Raw genomic sequence first — 21,284 nt, 5'->3', positions numbered from 1 at the left:
AAGCTGAGGTGTCTATGACGTGTTCAGCAGTCTGATGGCCTGATGGAAAAAGCTGTCTCTCAGTCTGCTGGTACGGGACCGGATGCTGCAGAACCTCCTTCCTGATGGAAGCAGTCTGAACAGTTTATGGCTTGGGTGACTGGAGTCCTTGATGATCCTCCCCGCTTTCCTCAGGCACCGCTTCCTGTAGATGTCTTGGAGGGAGGGAAGCTCACCTCCAATTATCCGTTCAGAGCACCGCACTACTCGCTGGAGAGCTTTGCAGTTGTAGGCGGTGCTGTTGCCATACCAGGTGGTGATGCATCCAGTGAGGATGCTCTCAATGGCACAGTGATAGAAGGTCCTGAGGATGCGGGGGCTCATGCCGAATCTTTTCAGTCTCCTGAGAAAGAAGAGGCGCTGCTGCGCCTTCTTCACTGTTTTGTTTGTGTGTACTGACCACGTAAGATCCTCAGCCAGATGTACTCCAAGGAAACGGAAGTTGCTCACTCTCTCCACAGCAGCGCCGTTGATGGTGATGGGGGTGTGTACTTCTCTGCACCTCCGGAAGTCCACTATCAACTCCTTTGTCTTTGCTATGTTGAGGGTGAGATGGTTGTCTTGACACCAGTGGGTCAGGGCGCTGACCTCCTCCCTGTAAGCCATCTCATCACCTTTGGTGATAAGACCCACCACTGTAGTGTCGTCCGCAAACTTCACAATGATGTTGGAGCTGTTAGTGGCTATGCAGTCGTAGGTGTAGAGTGAGTACAGGAGAGGGCTCAGTACACACCCCTGTGGAGCACCAGTGTTCAGTGTGATGGGGGATGAGGTGATGCTGCCCAGTCTGACCACTTGGCGTCTGTCAGACAGGAAGCTAAGGATCCAGCTGCAGAGGGAGCTGCTCAGTCCTAGATCCTGCAGTTTCCTGTCCAGCTTCGAGGGAACGATGGTATTGAATGCTGAGCTGTAATCTACAAACAGCATCCTCACATACGTGTCTCTCTTCTCCAGGTGTGACAGGGCAGTGTGTAGTGTCAGGGCTATGGCATCATCAGTGGACCTGTTGTGGCGGTATGCGAACTGTAGAGGGTCCAGTGAGTCGGGTAGTGCAGAGCGGATGAAGTCCCTGACCAGCTTCTCGAAGCATTTGCTCACGATGGGGGTCAGGGCTACAGGTCGCCAGTCGTTCAATGAGGAGATGGTGGAGGATTTGGGTACAGGGATGATGGTGGCCATTTTGAAGTAGGCTGGGACTACAGACAGAGAGAGGGAAAGGTTGAAGATGTGTGTGAACACTCCAGCCAGCTGAGCCGCGCATGACTTGAGGACGCGGCCGGGAATCCCGTCCGTAGGCGACGGAGAGCGCGCACACGCAGCTGGGGGCGGAGAAACGCGGATCCCGGGGCGTACTACGGAGCCCATAGGCTTAGGCCGCCGCTCGGCGTCCCTCTCCCGCAAGCGTCTATCGATCCTACGGGCGAGGGAGGCTAATTCTTCAAAGGATCTGGTCTCCTCGTGAAATGCTAGTTGGTCCTTCATCTGGTCGTTTAATGACCGTAAAAAAAACCCACGAAGGGCCGAATCGGGCCAACCTACGGCGACCGCTCGGGTACGGAATTCAACTAGGTACTCCGCAATACTGCACCGCCCCTGACGGAGCCCCAGCAACTTCTGCGCGGCATCGTCCTCCGAAACCGGAGGGGAAAACGTAGCCTGGAACTCCTCCAGGAATTCATCGTAATCACAATCACGAATGGGGTGAGAGTTTAAGTAAGCTTCAGCCCATGCTAGAGCACGCCCCCGTAACAATCCCACGAAGTGGGAGATCTTAGCAGCATCCGTGGGAAACGCGTGAGGCGTGCGACTGAAAAACAAGGAGCACTGGAAAAGGAACCCCCCACACAGGTCCAACTCCGCGTGGAAGGGTTCCAGCGGCGGAGGTGAAACGCCGCGGTGCACGGGGTCGGGAGGCCTAGTTTGTAACTTATTCTGAGTGTCACTCAGCTCTTGACAACGGTCTTGGAGAGACTGGAGCTGCTGATCGTGGCGACCGAGGATAGCGCACTGTTTATTAATAGCGGAGCGGAGTGGATCTGCTGGGTCCATACTGGCCAGTCCGTACTGTCATGAACCGAAGTTCCGAGCGCAGGCTGGACTCAGTAGCAGAACACACACACCAGGGTAGGAGAGAATAAAGAAAGTACATTTTATTACAACTAAAGGTGTCCCATGAGGGTAGCCGGAAAAACAACGTATGGAACCAGAAGAAACCGAGGGCCTGGGAAGGTGAACCGCGCAGGGAACGCCGAGAGCGGGGCTGTGAGAGGCTGTAAAACAAAAAGAGAAACAGATTACTGGGGTGCGGAAAAAAAAGGCAGCATACGAGGGAAGGTGGAGTATGCGTCTCACGGTGATAGCCGGGCTGAGTGAACCAGAGGGGGGGGGAGCTCCAAAGGGGTCGAGACGGCGAGGCTGATGGTGATCTGAATCTCAGGCGGACAGGTGGACAGGCAGGTGGCTCGTAAAAAACGCCGAGTTGTGATCTGGGTACACAGGGCAAAAAAAACAGTGTTAGTTCCGATGGAGAGTTTGTCATAAGAGTTTTTCCCGCAGGTGTATGTTACCGCTGAGAGGCGACTACGGACTGGCGTGGAGCAGCAGGTAGGGCAGGATTAAATAGTCCACCTGGTGATCGCCTGGGATGGGGTGCAGGTGTGGGGTTAGCAGCCACGCCCGTGGGCATCCCAACAGCACCCCGGACGCCGGGCCGCGGACCATGCCATAACCTTGTAGACTTCATTATGTTCCAGCTGCTCTACAGACGCTGTGACCTCCAACTTAAGCAGGTCGTAAAGTATGTGCAGCTCAATAACTTCATAATCAGACCCTGTGGTATTTAGGCAGCAGAACAACTAAGAATAACAACTACAAATAATGTTTTTAGGTTTCTGTTGTACTGCAAGGTTCTGTACAGGAGAACCAAACCAAGAGCAAATATTACGTCTCATTTACACCTGAGCACGAAGAGCCATCAACATTTAGCAAATTGAATCATCTTTGTTTAGATGCAAGAAGAATCATATAGAAATGAAAAAGTAGAAATAGAAATCCAGAGCAAAGATATCCTCTAATTCAGCGTAGCACATGTGCAGCTGCTGCGATTCACGTAAGCATTCGGCTCGTCGCTGTTGCAGATTTTTCTCTCGCTGTTCTGGCTCACAGCGCTGCAAACACAAAAATAAATATCCCCAAAGGTGTGAAAGGGAGCTAATTAGTAAGAGTATTGTTACTCTCCGCAGGAGTAGTCCAGCAGTAGAAATCAGTCCAATAACAAGGTGTGTAACATCTAGCAGGGTGACAGAAAAACCCAGGGTAACTTCTAAGGACCTCAACGTCTCTCTCACATTGTGTTTTTTAAACATGCTTCCATTTGTCACTTCAGTCTTTACTCTGAAATACAGGAAGAGAAATCATGGCTGAAACAATTTCTCATGAAACCAGGGGTGTGGTCCAACAGTCAGTTTGGTGAGGAAGGTTCCTAACTGAGAGAAGTGACCCAGAAGTATCTGTGTAGCAGCCACAATGAATCCAGACCATGAGCTTTATTAACTGATCAAAGTCTCTTCTTTCATCTTCTGTATCATTCAGTTTGCATTGTAATGCCCATTATTGTAATGCTTTTTTAAGACGAGCAAAACTTTATTTCACTTTGGGTTAGCTGGGATAAGTGATGGATGGAGGGAATTTTACTTCAGCCACAGAAATCCTAAACAGGAAGGAGGAGCAGAGTTACAATGGATCACTATCCAGCAGGGAAACAAGGTTTATTTCAATTTCTTGGCCATGAGTGAGATTTACTGAGTGGGCAAATTAGGGAGACGACACCATCAGATCCCGAGCCCTCCATGTGTTAATCAAGAGACGGCTGCTGTGCTACATCCATAAATAATGAATAAATTAGGAGCTAAAGCTGAAAGGACAGTTTATTTGTACCATCTTCACGTGAACACATTCAAGAACATCACAGATGAAGAAACATTAAAAACTTCCACACTACATAAAGCAAGAAAAATAGTTTTTCTTTCAGGTGGTTTCAGAAAAACAGAAACATCAAACATCTCCAAGACTCTCTTTGAAAGAACTAAAAACCTTTGTTCTCATGGTCCAATCATGAGTGAACTCCCCGATGAAGCCTTGTGTGCTAAAACATGTCAGAGTTTTAAAGGTTAAACATGAGTTTCCAAAAAACGTTTTGCTGGAGAACAATGAACTATTTGACTGAGTTTCAATCATTTACAGACGAGCAAAACCAGGACAGAGAAAAAAGGACAAAACTGACTCAGTAAAACAACAGAAAAGAAGATCCCATGTAGATCTGTATTATGTAGAAGTTCAGCCCAGCAACCAGTTCAGTTCAACACAAGTTTAAATGATTCTATCTGAACTCTGTGGAGCCTGATCTCAAGCTTTTTGAGTCTGACACAGAAACCAGAGGATCTTTCTGTGTCTTCAGATTCACTGTGATCCAGTGATGGGAGTGATTTCAGCCCTGAGTGATCGCGCTGATGTTTGCACAGAGCAGACAATGAGGTGAATGTTTGGGCACATTGGTAACAGTGAAACAGTTTATTAGTAACGTGGGATCGTTTGTGTGTAGAGTATGAACTGAGATTCCTGAAGCTCTTGTCACACTGGTCACAGCTGTAGTTTCCTTCCATGTGTGCACGTTCATGCCTGTTACGACTACCTGACCGTGAGAAGCTTCTCTCACAGTGTCTGCACTTGTGTGGTTTCTCTCCTGTGTGGACTCGTTTGTGTGATTTAAGCTCACCTTCAGTAGTGAAGGATGACCCACACTGATCACAGAGGTGCTTTTTAACCCCACTGTGAAACAGTTCATGTCGTTTTAACTCACTTGTTGTGGAGAAGCTTCTCCCACATTCTTTGCAGTATTTCAGTTTGTCTCCAGTGTGTCTACGTTGATGTACTTTTAGGGTCTTTTGCTGACTGAAAGTTTTTCCACAGAGGTCACAATGAAAGTCTTTCCCACCACCACAGTGATGACAGGGTTGAGAACTGGATCCATCTGTGTCGCTCTGCTTCTAAACAAAGACACAAAGACAGTGTAAGTCAGTCCTTCAACATTTGTATCCTGAACGTCGCCTGAAATAAAGAGCATCTCTGCAGACGTCCAACTACATTTGACTGTTTCAGTTAACACACTCAGTTTACTGGGCTGCAATAACTACAATACTACCACCATAATACTACAGTAATACTAAAATCATAACTGAAAGGAAAATCTGAATAATCACTCAGAGCTGCTTTTCCATGCAGTAGAATTGCTAACATGCTAACACAGTTTAATGAGCAGAGTTGTTCCAAACAGTCAGGCTAAAATGACAAGATAACAATATAAATACATACCTCACAGTAGCTGCACTTGTAGAGTCTCTTTCTGGTGTGGATCTGTTGGTGTCGTCTCAGGTCATGTGGAGATTTAAAAGTCTTCTCACACAGGTCACATCGATAAGGTCTCTCCTCAGTGTGGGTAAACATGTGTTGTTGTAACTGTGCGTCTGTTGTAAAGTATTTGCCACACTGTTCACAGCAGTACACATCATGTCTAGTGTGAATGCGTAGGTGTGTATTTCGGCTCTCTCTCTGGCTGAAAGTTTTTCCACAGATGTCACAGCTGTATGCCTTAATTCCAGAGTGGGTAACTAGATGCTTCTGTAAGTGGCTACTGTGAGTAAAAGCTCTGCCACACTGATCACAGCTGTACACTTTAACTCCACTGTGGATGAGTTGGTGTTTTTTTAGGGAACCCTTCAAGGAAAAAGACTTTCCACACTCGTCACAGCTGTATGCCTTAATTCCAGAGTGGGTAACTAGATGACTCTGTAAGTGGCTACTGCGAGTAAAAGCTCTGCCACACTGATCACAGCTGTACGCTTTAACTCCACTGTGGATGAGTTGGTGTTTTTTTAGGGAATCCTTCAAGGAAAAAGAATTTCCACACAAGTCACAGCTGAACGGTCTCTCTCCAGTGTGGATGACCTGATGCTGTTTTAGTGAAGCCTTCAGAGTAAAACCCTTCCCACACTCGTCACAGCTGTACGCTTTAACTCCACTGTGGATGAGTTGGTGTCTTTTTAGGGAACCCTTGAAGGAAAAAGACTTTCCACACAAGTCACAGCTGAACGGTCTCTCTCCAGTGTGGATGACCTGATGCCGCTTTAGTTTAGCCCTCACAGTAAAACCCTTCCCACACTCGTCACAGGTGTGTTTTTTCTCTCCCTTTCTTCTGTGAGGTTTGTCGGCCTCCTGAGAGCGCTGACTTCTGGCTCCATGTTGGTCCTGCAGTGACAGAGATACAAACAGAGGCAGTGAGTGAAATGCAGTCGTGGAACAAACTCAACCTTCAAACTCCATTAACACTAGTTTTAAACCTGAAGGTGGAGCGTGGCACCAAACACCTTAAAGGTCTCTTATCCCCACCTGCTGGTAGTTCTAACACATTACATCCAACCTGCTGTTAAAGATAATTCATGACTGTTCAAACACTAAACACACACACACACACACACACACACACACACACACACACACACACTATTTTCTCTAATTTTTTAAGGCAACTTATTCCACTTAAAAGTTGCTCTAAATGTAACAGTTTTACAAAACGTTACTTTTAACTCGAGCATTTACTAAATTGCAGCTTGTTGAAAACTGTGTAATATGATGATGTATTTCATCTGGATACTGCAGCTGAGCAGAATAAATGTGGTGTGTTTAACAGAATTGCTTTCTTTAGAACTACAAGTAAGCCATAGAATATTTTAGCCTGTACAGGAAGCCAAGAAAGGTTATTATGCATTTTATCAATATTAGTATAGTATGAACATCTTCACACTAATCTGGACGCCTTATTCTGGACTAACTGAAGTCTGTTAAGATCTGTCTTATTAGCTGCTGACCAAATGATTGAACAATACTCCAGATGAGACATTACTAGTGCATTAATGACATCTTTCATAATGAAGAAGTGATACACAAAGAGCATTTCATAGCCATAGCTATGCCTTGTCGGCAGAGTTATGTGACATTAGTGATGTTTGTACTTTCAGCGTTAACTTGGTTTTAAAGCCTTTAAAATATACGCCGTTCAATAGTCGACCTTCATCTGACAGAGAATGTGATGATTTTGTGGATAATTAAAGTCAGTCATATATCCACAAACACAACAAGCTGAAAGTCAGTGATGCTGCTCGGTTTGCAGTCCTGAACATCACGGCACAAGCAGGATTCACTGCACTGTTAATGTTAGCTGTGTTATATTGCTGCCTCTGTTCGGTGGTGTCGAGCCAAACGCACTTTAACGTGTGTTTGAACGAGCTGACGGTTCACTCGTTAAGCTGAAAGAAAGATGCTTTAATCACAGCAGTCACACATGTGTCCACTGCACCATCTGGAACTCTTCTTGTTTACACTCGTAATAACACAAACACTAAATCCTGCTTCTCTGGTGCTGTTGTGTAGCAGTGTGTACACCTGAGACTGTCACCTGTCTGTCTGTCCTGCACTCTCTCTCTGTTTCTTTCTCTCTGATTGTGGAATAAAAGTATGAACATGTGTTTATAAGTTACACTTGTGTTTGAATCCTGCAGCTTATCACACATTTGATTTCCATGTGAGACGACTGCAAGTGTCCAGAGTGAGGACAGACTGAGGGACCCACTGCTGCACATCATCTGTGAGGCTTTGCAGCCCTGATGATCCACCAGGACAAACTCAGCAGTGTGTGAGGAAGAGGAGGAGGAAGAGCCAGCAGCAGCTGACAGATGGAGAGAATAGACAGACTGTTCCCTGTTTGTGAAGGACTGCTAGGAAAGTTTAACATAACTGTCTGTGCTGAATCAGTCTTATTAGGTAATGTTCACATAATGTGATCATCCCAGTGTTTTCAGTGTGGGAGAAAGTACTCAGGGCCTTCAAGTTACACACTATGAAAGGCAGCAACAAGTTTAATGTTCAGAAACCTAAAGTCTGTATCAGCAGCAGGATGGAGCTAAAAAATAAATGTTGGTTTCAGTTCTATGAAGATTTGAGTATTTTGGATCAGTAGCTGCTGTGTGTGTTGCATCATATTGCTGTAACTGTTTATATGCTTTATATATTCTGAGCTAAGTTGATCTATAGTGTTACATCATATTCTATAAGGATGTTATGTGTTTGTAGACTTTCTGCCCAGTTTGACCCATTTAGCAGAAGTCAGCCTGTTTAAGGCTCTGATATCTATTCTGTGTGACTTACAGCAGTTATGACATGGTCTGATTTTCTCACCCAATAAAGGAATATTTCATATATCAGTCGACTCTTCATTCTATCAGACACAGTTATCACAGCTCCTACATTTGCTTTTTACACATATATGTAAGCACTGAGCCACATTTAGTACCAACATATTAAATGAACAATATTTGTCTCTTATATATGATACATCTATATACACACTGTCACAGATACTTGTCTGTGAGTGAAGTGATTAATATAATAACTATAATATTGGCCATATTATATTTACATTACCACAGTGAGGTGACTTTAGTCTCATGAACAACATCAGCTAATTGTTATTTACAGCTAATCTTAAACGACTGTTCAGCACAGAAATGAAGCCCAACAATCATGTTTCACAGTCCTGTGGTCTCAGCCTCAGATACTCATCAAATCACACAGAGCTCATGTAGAAACAAATGAACTAAATATGTTCTCCTTCATTTCTGTCAAACAAAGCTGTATGAAACGTTTCCAGCTGTTAGTATCATGGTTGCTAGGCAACCTGGGCAGCGCGACGGAGGCTAGACGTCCCATTTCACGAGCCTACGAGCCTCGCACTTCGGCCTTAGCGGTCTTTGAGTACGCGGCCCTTGAGGACTTTAAAGCTGCAGAACCTGAATCGGGATACAGCCATGATGATCTCCAGCCTCGTGCTCGCCAACATTCTCACCTGAGTTAAGAAGACGATCACTGAAATGGTCTCAGCAGGTCCTTTGATGACAGCAATGAAATGCAGTGGTAAGGCTTTTTGGGGATTAAGTTCGTTTTCATGGCAAAGAAGGACGATGCAGTTCATCTGATCACTCCTCATAACATTCTGGAGTGCAGGCAAAATGCTATTATAAAAACTTAAGCAGCAACTTCTCCAGGTTCCAATATTTATGCAATTCTCAAACCTTTTGGCCACGACTGTATAACCTCTTCTGAAGTTTAGTGGATATTATACATGGTTATGCTCAGGATGTGTCGGCCAGTTTCCACTGGAAACGCCTTTTGGTTAAACTGTCAGCGAGGAATTTGCATTTGCACTGTTACATTTTTATATAACTTTAATGCACATAAACAACAGCTGCTTGTTTCAGTCAAAATACATTGATGGGTTTTTAATAAAGTTGTGCAGCTGTAAAGTACTTTGTCTGGTGTCAATTCTATCGTCAGCTAAATCGTTATGGCAAATGTTCAAATGTATATGGTGATAAATATCTTTGGTCATATGGTCCTGCTCTGTCTGTCACCTTCTGTGTTGAGCTCATTGTTTCCTCTGTAGTGGCTGAGCTGAGTCCAAGTAGCTGAAAATGTTCCTCGGCTGCTCCGTCAGACTCTCCTCCTCCTGCTGATCAGCTGGGACACAAAACAGATCTTTGTTAGGCTCCACACTGCACTGAAGAGTCAAAGTGTCTCATATGTTCATCTAACAAGTAAAAGAACACATTTTTGTTTCCCGAGGTGGGCAACTTGTTGGAAACAAACACAAAAGGTTTGAGCACTGATACCTGCCATTGCTGGCATTGAAAGATGCAACGCCAGCAATGTGGATTGTCAAGACTCAAACCAATCATCAAGCAAAGACAACAGGGATCAAATGTACCGCATTTTGATCCGGGACGTACTCTGCATGAAAACAAGCGCCCACTCTTCCTGCTCAACAAATGACAAGGGCGGAGCCTTATACCACGTGATACAGAAGCTGTGCCGTGTGATGCTAAAATTAGCAGGGAAACAACAACGGAGAGCACGTCAGGGATGACGAGAAAGTGACAGGAGAAAATCCGTCCCGGTCAACCACCCAAACATCAATAACGGGAACCTTATACAGCGCTTCCCTATACACGTCGAACTCCCGCAGGCACAAAGACATTACGGAGGCTATCACTTATCACCTGACCAAAGATGTGGCTCCATCAACACTGTGCAAAACGAGGGATTTAGGAAAATGATCAACACCCTAGACAAACGCTACACAGTGCCGTCCCGCAACTATTTTTCTATTGTTGCACTACCTGCTCTGTACACGCAGCGTCGAGCAACGGTGGAGACGGAATTTCAAGCAGGACAACATTTTGCTGCAACAACAAAACGTGAGACATTTGTTGTTTTATGTTTATTTATTGTTATGAGAGAATCATGATCTCAATTCTAAGCCAAAAAATCGTGATTCTCATTTTATGCAAAATCGTGCAGCCCTAACATTAACACAAAACTATTGTTTCACCAGAGAAACACACATGAAGAGAGAGAGAGACAATAACAGCTACCAAACAGTCGTCATAATTCGTCACACAATGAGAAAAGGACAAATCAACAAGTAACAATGACTAATTAATATTAAAATCTGTAACATAATGTATTGTTTGGAGTTTAGTCTGATTGGTTCAGGATGAGCTGCCATTATCCAATCACACGTCTGCTTACCTGCATCTTTTCTCTTTTTTCTAACCTGAGCACCTGATGGCTTTGAACTTTTGTTGTCCATCTGCCATTGGTTTGAATTTTGCGCTCCAGTACAAACACAAATCCCCCAACCCGAGGATCAGCACAATTAACCTAACAGACCTACACCTTAGTTCACAGATTCACTTTGTCTAAGGTTGATTTCTGGGATTTCACACAACCCAGGATTCAGATCGTGAATCCATGATGGGCTTGGATTTACATCATTATAAATGAAATGTGCTCTACTTGGAAGCAGCCGGCCCCGCCCCTTTTGACGGGTTGTGTGAGACTTTAAATCATCAAACTGTAAATTATAAATTTAAATTGTTATTGATCCTTTACCCCAAGTCCTAAAGTGTAGATTTATTTTCTTACTCTTCTTATATTTATTGTTTGTTTACTTGCACCGCTGTAACTGCAGCCTCGTCATCTCGTCTCTCTATCCGGTTGTTCAGTGATGACGCGACGAATCCTACTTCCGGGTCTAAAGTAGTCTGCGTTTAATATGGCTTTTGTGTTGTTAACATGTTTAATATTATGTATTTTCTTCTATTTGATCTCAAAAAGCTCCTAAAACAGTCAGTGATCCCTGTTGACCTCCCTCGGCTTTTATTACCGCTAATCATTTATTTAAGCTCAGTTTTTAAAACCTTAGGATGTAACTACAGCCCAGCCCATGCAGCAGTATATGAATGACTAACCTCGTATTGTGGATGGATTATCTCAGTTGTTCTCCTGGCTGAAGTTTGGTCCTTTTACAGCATCCTGCCATGCGATTACATTTGTTCCTGACCACCGGGAACACTCACATTAACTTTTATCGAGTGGAAAAAAAGTTATCTTGTTTATATTATGCTAACATAGCTGTGTCGCTAGCGGTCACGTAGCACATCATTATATACCAGCTAGCCCAACTTCAGTAACCCTACAAACGTCACTGCTGTTTAGTTTTCTGTCTTCATTTATGCTGGAAGTGATAGCAGAGCTGTACGTTTGAATTTGTTTCCAAAACCCCGCAGTCAGGACCTGCTATATTGTATTTAGATGGAAGCTAGCGAGCTAACTTCCTGCTAACTTCTAACTCCGTTAAATGTCATAAATTCCGTTTTCATGGATGCCTGGATGTTAAACTCAATTGTTACACCTGGTAGAGCAGAACGCTGATCATTTTATTAAAGATGAAAGACTTTAGACAGTTTTTCAACTCTCAGTAATGCCATAGTGATCGTTTGATATATGGACCTGCAGCGGAGTTTAGACCCAGACACGGCTAGTGACGTCAGACTGAACAACCGGATATGCTGGACTGTCTGTAGCGGAGATGACAATAAAGTTTACTTTGACTTCAGCAGCGCGCAGGCGCACCGAGGGCTCTCGCGCTCACTTTATAGAATTTAGAAAAAACATCGGTGCAGATTATAAGTCTGTATCATAATATCTGTTTGTTGTGTTGTTTTTATTTTGTTTTGCGAGTTGGTTATTAGATGCCGCTCCAGCCAGCCAGAGACTCCCCGCCGCCCCGCCCTCTCCTCCCTGTGCCGCCAGCAGCACCTCGCAAACGGAGGGCGCCCTTACTCCCAGCAAATGGCTGATAGAAAACCGATCGGTGCCTACGAATTTCCCAATATGCGCTGGCATGACGTCGGGGAAGCATGGGTACGACCGATTCTTTTATTTTTTTCTTGCCAATACCCGTGATGCCCCCCCCCCACCACGATGCATTCTATTGGTTTGCACACTTACACACACCCAGCTGTGGTTTCCTGTTTTGCTGGACTCTGGAGAGCCCCGCCTTTAACGCTCTTCTCTCACAGAGAGCAACAGAAAACTTGGAAAAACTCCAGATTGACTGAACTCAGTTCAAAGTTACCTTGACACCTTTAGATGTGAGACGTAGTGATGGTCCGCTTGAAGCTGACGCTCCGGTGCGTGTGTCAGAAAGATCAACGCGCTGCTTCAGAAGCACCGTGTCGAGGCTTGATTCGTTTGGCCAGAGTCACGTGATCAGTGACGTCTGAAGCTTCGTTTAGAACGTACCTTTTTTTAAATCGAACTTTATTGAAACACAATGAGTATACAACATACAAACAGATGAAGTTTACAAAAGAACAGAACATGAACATACAGAACAAGGAGTAAAAAAATTATGATATGAGTAGGCGAAAAAAATCAACATATTGTAACGTGCAGTGGAGATGAAGCCAGCCGCGGAGGTGTGCAGGTGGATAGCGAATGAGCAACAGCTTCTGACTTTCCAAAAAGTACTCATTTATTTACAATATCAAAAATAAAAGTGCTACCTCTACCACACATTACTAAAGAGCACACTAGTCCGCGTACACACGGGAGCATCCATTACAGGAGGAGTGCGAAGAAGAACAAAAAGGGGGTGACACCAGTCGTGAGACAGGAGGCGCCGCCATGTGGTGATACACTGCATTACAATAGCAACTATTACATAGTCCCCCCCTGGTGAGAAAAAGGCTGTCCTCAGCCGTACACAGCCGAAAAAGCACACACCACACCTAACAGTACCCTATACATAGAGGTTACAGCTAAGATTGGTGCACACACACAGGGCAAAAGACCATTTAAAAATGAAATTGGTGAAAATAAGACGAATATGTACAGTGGAAAATCAGTTTTCTTAGTTTTTTTCACTTTTTTCTTTTGTTCTTTTTTTTTTTTCTAAGTAAATGCCAAGAATGAACCTTAACGCACGAAAGAGCCATAAAACTGGATTAAGTAGAGCAAACAGAAACATCTACATAGCATGACTCAAAGTAGCAATGCAAATAGACAGCATCAAACAGGTTTAACCAAAACATTTCACTTCAGATCAAGCCTGGTTGTGTGAAAATCATTAGTCCATCTTTTGTTGCTCCAGCCAGACGTAACTCTGGGGCAACGTCTGGGCCTGAGATTGTAATGTCCACCAGCAGCTGGGTGCTGGACAGATCTGGGTGAAACACTCTCTGGAACAGCGCCCACACCAGAAGAAGAGTCAATGTCCGGTAAATCAAAGGGGAATGGCTCAGAGTCAATGTCAGTGTCTGCAGGGGGGCCAGGGTGGGCCTGAGAGTCAGAGTTCAGACCCTCTGCGGTCTCTCTCTCAGCAGGCAATGAAACAGAATGTTCTTTGGAAGTGAGAGAGTCCCAGGTATGGAACGGTTGCATGTTCATAACATGATAAACACCTGCATCCACACCGGAGTCCACCCAAGTGAGCCTGTAGGGTTGCTGACGACACCGTCGTGGTGGGCCTGATCTCTGATAACAACGAGACGGCCTACCTGAAGGAGATTAGGAATCTGGAGAACTGGTGCCAGAGGACCTCCTTCTAAACGTCAGTAAGACAAAGGAGCTGATAGTGGACTTCAGCACTAAGCAGGAGAGGAACTACCAGACCCCCGTCATCAACGAGTGCCCAGTGGAGAGAGTGGACAGCTTCAAATACCTCGGAGTTCACATCACGCAGGACCTGTCATGGTCCTGTCACATCAACTCCGTGGTGAAAAAGGCCCGTCAGCGTCTCTACCACCTCAGACGCTTGAGAGACTTCCAACTGCCCTCCAAGGTGCTCAGGAACTTTTACTCGTGCACCATAGAGAGCATCCTGACAGGAAACATCTTAACCTGGTTCGGGAACAGCACCATGCAGGACAGACGAGCTCTACAGAGGGTTGTGCGATCAGCTGAGCGCACCATCCGCTCCGAGCTCCCTGACCTGCACTCAATCTACAGCAGGCGGTGCTGGACCAAGGCCAGGAAGATGGTGAAGGACCTCAGCCATCCCAACAACAGACTGTTCTCTCTGTTGAGGTCAGGAAAGCGATTCCGCTCCCTGAAGACCAACACAGAGAGACTGAGGAGGAGCTTCTTCCCGCAGGCGATACGGTCTCTCAATCACAATCACACCACCACACAGTACTGACCCACACATATAGTTCTTACACACACACTGGACATTCTGGACATTGTTTTCACTTCATCACTTAAATCACTGCTGCTGTTATTGTGTATATATTATTTATACTTCTTGTGTATTTTGTTCATACATTCTTATATAGTTCTATATTGTGTATTTTGTTGTACAGTTATTTTATTTTCAATTTAATTTATATATTTTATCTTATTCTATCCCAGTGTGTTGTACAGTTATTTCATTTTTAACCTTAATTTATATTTTATTCCTTCCTAGTTAAATTAACCTTTTTAATTTTTCATATTTATTTCCTATCTTATTCATAGCCTTTTCCTTTTTTGTTTTCTTTAGGTCACGAGCAGTTGTCCAAGCATTTCACTACATATCGTACTGTGTATGACTGTGTACGTGACAAATAAAAATTTGAATTTGAATTTGTAATTAACATCACTGAGTCTCTGAGATACACACAATGGTCCCTGAAACAGTGGTGCAAGTTTAGCAGTAAAGTTAGACTGAGCGTCTGACCTGGGGTGCGTCTTAACTCTCACAAGGTCACCAACACGAAACGTGGCATGTCGATGTCTCAAGTCATAGTAATGTTTTTGTCTGTCATGGCTATAGTCCAAAGCTGCTTTGGCGTGGTCGTGAGCTTCCTGCAGGGAGGCTCTCAGAGTCTCAGGGTAAGGCACACCCGGTTCATCAACACCTGCTGTAGAAGGCTGAGTGATAAGGTCAAGCGGGGTGTCTAACTCACGACCATAAAGCATCATGGCAGGAGTCATACCTGTACTGTCATGGGGGGCGGTGCGCAGAGCAAAGCAAATTTGAGGGAGAAACTTGTCCCATGATGTGTGCTTATCACCTACATAAGCGCGGATTGCAGTTTTCAGAGTCCGGTTGACGCGTTCAGTAGCATTTGTCTGAGGGTGATATGCCGTAGTGAGTCTGTGCACCGAGCCTAAGGCAGAAACAACATGTTCAAAAAGCTCACTCACAAAAGGAGACCCTCTGTCAGAAATGAGGTAAGTGGGTGTACCATGCCTAGCAAAAATGTCAGTGACGAATTTACCAGCTGCTACCTGAGATGTAGCTTCTTTGACAGCACTGGCTTAAACCCATTTACCGTATTTTCACAACCATAAGGCGCACTTAAAAGTCTTAGGTTTTCTTCAAAAAGTACGGCGCGCCCTATAGCGCAGTGCGCCCTGTGTGTTGTAATGAGGACGTAGTAGAGAACGCCATGAGAACGCTAAAGGGTGAAGTGCGTGCGTTGACTTTATCGCACATACCTGTATAAAAGAACAGGTATGTGCGTTATGCAGGACATCGTTGTTTTAACAACCCTGAAAATGGCAAAGAGACACGCTTACGAAGCACAGTTTAAACTGAAGGCCATCAGCTACGCGGAGGAACATGGAAATCGAGCAGCGGTGAGAGAATTTAAGATTAACGAATCGATGGTTCGCAAATGGAGGAAGCTAGAAAACAAGCTCCGGCAGGTCAAGAAAACGCAGCTGAGTTTCCGCGGACATAAGGCGAGGTGGCCCGAGTTGGAGGAAAGACTCGAGCGGTGGATCATCGAGCAAAGAACGAGCGGGAGAAGCGTTTCGACGGTTACCATTCGGCTAAGAGCAGTTTCACTTTCACTTTTTATGAAACAGTGCCATTTTTCCATCCGGACCAGGACTATGGTAGCGCAGCAACTTCCAGCGGATTATAAGGAAAAGCTGGCCATCTTCCGCTCCTAGTGCAGCAAACACATCGGCGACAAACACATCCAGCGATGGATGACCGATGGAGACCACAGTTTCACCAAGAGTGGAAGGCAGCGCCGGGCGAGTTACGCCACAATTTGCCAATGGATTGTAGATGCTTGGGCTAATATGTCTGCTGGCACTGTTGTTCGAGCTTTCGCAAAAGCCGGCATCGTTTCCGAGGAGCCGCACGGCACGGAAAGTGACTCTGACAGTGAAGAAAGTGAACCTGGAATGTTTGATGGAGATTTAGCGCAGCTGTTCAATTCAGACACAGAGGATGAGGACTTCGATGGGTTTGATTGATGATAAAAATGTGAGTACCAAACTTTGTTTTGCTCCTGCTTTATTTTTAAATACGCACACTTGTATGCTTGTGTGTTGTTGATGATGACGATTACTGGTAATAAAAATGTGAGTAAGGTACCGAACTCAGGTTTGCTCCCGCTTTATTTTTAAATACGCATACGGTACTTGTATGCGCCCTATAATCCAGTGCGCCTTATGTGTGTGTTAAATACAGTAATGGCACACATAACTGAGACTGCGCCTTTTAGCACAGTGCGTCTTATGGTCGTGAAAATACGGTAGTCAAATAGTCAACAAACACGATCAAATAAGCATTACCAGTGGGGGTGCGGGGAAGTGGCCCAACAAAATCCACACCCACATACTCCCAGGGTTTCTGGGGGACAATGGGAACCATAAGACCGGCTGCTTTTTTCTGACTTGGCTTGGTGAGTTGGCACACTGAGCATGAAATCACATAGCTTTTCACATCAGCTGCCATTTTGGGCCAGAAAAACCTAAAACGCAGTCTAGCCAATGTCTTAGAAACACCCAAGTGACCTGCTGTGGGGTGGTCATGGTAATAGTCCAGCAAGGTGCCTCTCATGGAAGTAGGGGCAAACAGTTTCAGCTCTTTCAAAGGGTGCAAAGCACATATGGACTTGGGTTCTCTGTGATACAAAAGAGAGTCATACACAACATACTGTAACAAGGTGGCATTGTCCGAGCTGTTCAGAGAGTCTGCTTCAATGTCTCTGAGGAGTGGACCTGTGACATGATCGTCTAACTGCAGCTGTCTGAATTGTGAACGGTCAGCCAGAATGACGGGGGGCAGAGTACGAATGTCCAGGCTGCCCATAACAGCATGATCTGGTAAAAGATCAGTCGGCCTGTCACAGGTCAGAGGCAAAGGGTTGCGTGACAGTGCGTCGGGAACTTTGTTCTGTGCACCAGGTTTGTGCACTATTGTGAAATCAAAGTCCTGCAAACGAAGTGACCAGCGGGCAAGTCGGCCCGTTGGGTTTTGACGAGACATGAGCCACCTGAGACTGTTGTGGTCAGTGAAGATAGTAACATGAACACCTTCAACATATGGGCGGAAGTGTTCCAGAGCCCATATCACAGCGAGGCACTCCTTCTCTGAAGTGCAGTAGGGGAGTTCAGCTTTGTGAAGGGAGCGACTAGCAAAAGCCACAACGTACTCACGACCCTTGTCATCCTTTTGCATCAACACTGCCCCAAGACCAATGTCACATGCATCGGCGTGAATGGAAAAGGGACGGTTGAAGTCTGGAAATGACAGGATCGGGGCTGATGTGACATGATCCTTCAAAGTGTCCATGGCCCTTCGACAGCTGTCGTCCCAGTGGAAAGCATTGTCCTTTCTGGTGATGGCGTGAAGAGGTTCGGCATGGCGGGCATAATTCTGAATGAAGCGTTGATAATAGCCAGTCAAGCCAAGGAACTGACGGACGTGTTTCACTGAGGTTGGGGTATCAAACTCCTTAACCGCCTTTACTTTGTCCGGATCGGGCTTAACACCTGATGATGTGATGCGGTACCCGAGAAAGGTGAATTCATCGAGGCAGAATTGGCACTTTTTGAGCTTCAATGACAAGCCAGCAGCCTGGAGTCTGCCCAGCACCTCCTCAAGATCCACTAAGTGCTGTTCAAAGGTAGGTGAGGCGATAACAATGTCATCCAGGTAGACTGTGCACGTTTTGTAAATGAAGCCAGCAAGCACAGAGTTCATGAGTCTCTGAAAAGTTGCAGGTGCGTTGCAGAGCCCAAAGGGCAGCACCCGAAACTGGAAGAGACCGCAGTGAGAGATGAAGGCAGTTTTAGGCTTCGAGTCCTCTGCTACAGCAATCTGCCAATAGCCTCGCGCTAAGTCCAATGTCGAGACAAACTTTCCTCTTGCCAGAAAGTCCAAAGACTCATCTACACGAGGCAGGGGATAAGAGTCTTTTCGGGTAACTTGGTTGAGCCCTCAAAAGTCCACGCCAAGTGAACTCCAGGAAGCCCTGATAAGTATGCCCAATAATAAGGCCCCAGGTCCAGACGGTTTCCCTGCAGAATTCTACAAAGAATTCTGGACAATTTTGGCACCAGTATTCCACGGCATGTTGCAGGAAATCGAGGAAAATGGCAGACTACCACCAAATATGAATTCTGCCAACATTAGTCTCCTGCTAAAACCAGGCAAAGACCCTTTATTTCCCTCAAGCTATCGTCCAATCTCTCTTTTAAATGTAGACCTTAAAATAATCTGCAAAGCTCTCTCAAAGAGATTAGAGAAAATGACCCCCCTCTTAATTCATCCTGACCAAACTGGTTTCATAAAAGGTCGGCACTCCTCAACAAACACTCGTAGATTACTTAATTTAATAGACTACTCATACGATAAAAACATCGAAACCATAATATTATCTCTAGATGCAGAAAAAGCATTTGACAGAGTTAACTGGAATTTTTTATTCGCAACTTTACACAAATTTGGTTTTGGAAACTCTTTCATAAACTGGATAAGAATATTATACAATTCCCCAACAGCTCGTATCAGAACAAATGACCAGACATCCTCCAGCTTCTGTCTCCTGAGGGGCACCAGACAGGGATGCCCACTCTCCCCTTCACTTTTTGCAATTTTTATCGAACCTCTAGCAGCAACATTTAGACAGGCTACAACAATTAAGGGCATAAAATGTAAGAACATAGAACATAAAATCAGTCTCTATGCGGATGATGTGTTGCTTTTTCTGCAAAACACACAAACCAACCTCTCTGAGGTAATTACTTTAATAAACTGGTTTTCAAGAGTTTCAGATTATTCAATTAACTGGCCAAAATCTACAGTTCTCCCCATTAACTGCTCCTTCCATAATTCTTCCTCTGCCCCACTGCAATCCGGAAATATTAAATATTTAGGTATTAATGTCTCTCCTAAGCTTTCAGACTTAACTAAATTAAACCACATCCCACTTCTAAAGAAAGTAGAAGGCGATCTGACTGGATGGAAATCTTTACCCATATCACTCATGGGAAGGGTCGCCACTATAAAAATGATGATCTTGCCAAAAATAAATTACTTATTTTTGATGATCCCTAACAAACCATCACAAGATTGGTTCAGATCTCTGGATTCATATATTTCCAAATTCCTTTGGAAAGATAAACCCCCGCGTATCAGCTTAAAAACGCTACAAAGAACCAAGGATAGAGGAGGATTAGATCTGCCTAATTTTTACCAATACTTCTTAGCCAACAGGCTTCAGTTCATCTCAGAATGGTTAAAACATACCTTCTTAGTTGAGCCCTGGCTAGATGTTGAACAGGCACTATGCAAGGATCTAGAGATTTCAGACCTACCATTTATTAGCTCAAACATCAAAAGACATGAATGCTTTAAAAGTATCAACATCAGCTTTTCTCTGACAGCATGGTGGGAGTTTCTAAAAATAACGGAGTCTTCATTAATTCCATGCAAACGTACACCTATCTGGAATAACCCTGACATATTACAAAACAATAATATGATTAATTTCCCAGAATGGAGTTGTAAAGGAATTAAATACTTAGAACATATATTAGAGGGAACAGAATTTATTCCATTTGACAGACTAGTTGCACAATATGGGATCAACAAGACAAGATTTTTAGAATATCAACAAATTAAATCCATAGTAAAAAAGAAATTTAACCTCAGTCAAGTTGAATTACAAACACCACTAAGTGCGGCACATTTTCTTACTCTTAAATCCCCCAAATTATTATCTAAAATATACAGAACACTTTCTAAATTAGATGAATCAATATCCCTTCCTATTGCAAAGTGGGAAGCAGATTTATCAGTCAACCTAGACCAAAACTTCTGGTCTGAGATTTGCTTAAAAACCTTTAAATTAATTAAAAATCCCAGTCTGCAATTAATACAATACAAAATACTACATAGAGTGCACTATACAGGTCATCGGATGTTCAAGATGGGCTTTACATCCTCCAACAACTGCTCACACTGTCAAGGCAATACACCAGACAATTACATCCACGCTCTTTGGTTCTGTCCACCAGTGCAAAAGTTTTGGCGCGAGATATGTGAAGACTTATCAAAGTGTCTGAAATGTAACATTCCAACTTCCCCCTTAGTGTGTTTGTTGGGCAGCTTAGATAATGTCACTTCAGAAAAGAATATAGCCCATATGGTTTTCACTGCCCTATGCATAGCCAAGAAAACAGTCCTCATGAACTGGAAAAATAAAAATAATCTTAATTCTAACCAATATAGAAATTATCTATTAGATTACATTAGTCTTGATACAGCCTCTGCCACCACATCAGATCAATTGCTCTGGGCTCCTTTTATCAGCTCCATCACCTAGTGGGGGTGGGGGGTCATAGTTTGGTCCCGCCTTCACTGTTGTGATTGGTGTGGGGGTAGGGACAGGCTTAGGGCGTCGGGGGGTTCCCCGGAGGCATCTTCCTTGGGGGGCTCAACCCGGGGTAGCGGTCATGTCCGGTTGGGGGCGTGAGGTTCTGGGGGCGCTCCGTCTCCGGGC

At 44.6% G+C, this 21,284-nt stretch overlaps 2 long non-coding RNA genes across 2 annotated transcripts in view; both read right to left on the bottom strand.

Annotated features, from left to right (window-relative positions):
- Positions 1–3,947: 3,947 nt before the first annotated feature.
- Positions 3,948–5,513, bottom strand: LOC146679482 (uncharacterized). The gene is made up of 2 exons (XR_014918574.1): positions 5,410–5,513; positions 3,948–5,084 (listed from the first exon to the last, which is right to left on the bottom strand). It is a non-coding gene; the product is annotated as an uncharacterized LOC146679482 (long non-coding RNA).
- A 639-nt stretch (positions 5,514–6,152) lies between these two features.
- LOC146679481 (uncharacterized) overlaps positions 6,153–21,284 on the bottom strand; it is a 29,751-nt gene continuing 14,619 nt past the window's right edge. Inside the window, exons 2-3 of the long non-coding RNA XR_014918573.1 lie at positions 9,561–9,666; positions 6,153–6,342 (exon numbers count right to left, since the gene is read on the bottom strand). This is a non-coding gene — a long non-coding RNA (uncharacterized LOC146679481). The remainder of the gene's footprint in view (positions 6,343–9,560; positions 9,667–21,284) is intronic.

Source organism: Copadichromis virginalis, unplaced genomic scaffold (assembly GCF_057382275.1).
Source record: "Copadichromis virginalis isolate Kocher_CV1m ecotype Utaka unplaced genomic scaffold, C_Virginalis_male_GT1.1 unmapped_scaffold_1, whole genome shotgun sequence".
In the NCBI taxonomy this organism is placed as follows: Eukaryota; Metazoa; Chordata; class Actinopteri; order Cichliformes; family Cichlidae; genus Copadichromis; species Copadichromis virginalis.
The sequence above is the reverse complement of the archived record's forward strand: the minus strand, read 5'-3'. Positions and strand labels throughout refer to the sequence as shown.